Here is a 1,397-nt window from a genome sequence, read left to right on the forward strand (position 1 = left end):
ACGCACGCAGGGCCACCCACAAGCAGCAACACACCCCTCAGCAAAAAAACCCTGATCTTGCAAAACAGAGATAGCCGCACATCCTGGACAGCCCTGCCCTACCAGGGCAGGCAGACCCCGACAAGCACAACAGCTCTTATCTGGAAAGTCATTTTCAACTTGCCTCAATATCTGCTCACAGCAACACTTCTGCCCGCCTACCTCGGCACGCGCACAGAAATAAACCCATGCACCAGGGCCGGGGTGCGGGCAGGGGGTCAGGCACCCCCTCACTGGGACAAGCTGCTACCCCAGGAAATGGGGAGAGCTGCTCTTGCTGCCAGATGTGGGCTCCCAGCGCAGCTGCCTCCAGCACAGCAAAGGCAAGTGCCTCTAGGCAAAAAGAGCAGTCAGGAGCATCGCCTGCTTTATTCCTCTGCAACCAGCACCAGCTCCGCCATTGCCGAAGTGCTGCAGGGTCCCAGGGCGACGCTGCTGCGGGGAACAGGACACACAGAGACGAGACCCTTGTGAGCTCCAGCGCTGCTGATGGCCACTGCAGGGGGGTGCAGGGCTCCCTGCAAAAACACTGGAGAATCTGGTCCCTGCTGCGGAGCCACACAAGCTCACACAAACTTCATAGCTGCTTTTCTAAAAGGTGTAAGCCTGACTGCCAAATGCCACAGTATCTCCCTTACCTGCTGGCATGGAGTTTTAGATATCTGGAAACACCGTTGCAAACTGAAAGCTAGAAAAGGAAGCTTTTTACCTCCAAATCCTCCAGGATGCTGAATGACCTGAGAACATTTGTGCTCTCCTGCCTCCTCATTGCATCAAACTTTTCCCATCTGGTTTTGTTGGTCACTGCTGTGGTCTGAAACCTGCGTGCTGAGCTAGCCAGCTTCTTGGAAAGCGAGCCTCACCACACAAACACGCTGAATAATGTTCTCACTCAATAGCTGGTCTCCAGGCTGGCATTTTCAAGGGCTTTGATCCATTTCAAATAAGGCAATGAGCTTAGCCCTTGATTAAATACATAGCATAATCCACCTAAATCTTGTTAGCCGAAAAGCAAGTCGCTCGTCTCACTAGTTGTTGGTGTCGTTACCTTCCACTGCCAGGCAAGCAGGGCTGCCCACAGTGTGAAGGCACCCTCAGGGGCACATCCCAGGCAGGCGGGAGCTCTGGGGTGGCTGATGACCACAGCCATAAGGCACAGCACCTGCCATCACCACTCCAGCAAGCCCATACGGATTCGAGGCACAGAAGTTCATGAGATCCTTCTGCAAAGCTTCTCCCCATAACAGGCAAAAGCCACCCACAGAAAGAGCTCGCCCCCTCCCTGTCAGAAGGCACGGGTGAGGTGCCACTGGGCTCCCACTGTGGCCAGGGCGGTGGGTGTCTGACAGCCAGCAGAG

This window comes from Tauraco erythrolophus, chromosome 18, assembly GCF_009769465.1.
Source record: "Tauraco erythrolophus isolate bTauEry1 chromosome 18, bTauEry1.pri, whole genome shotgun sequence".
NCBI lineage: Eukaryota > Metazoa > Chordata > Aves > Musophagiformes > Musophagidae > Tauraco > Tauraco erythrolophus.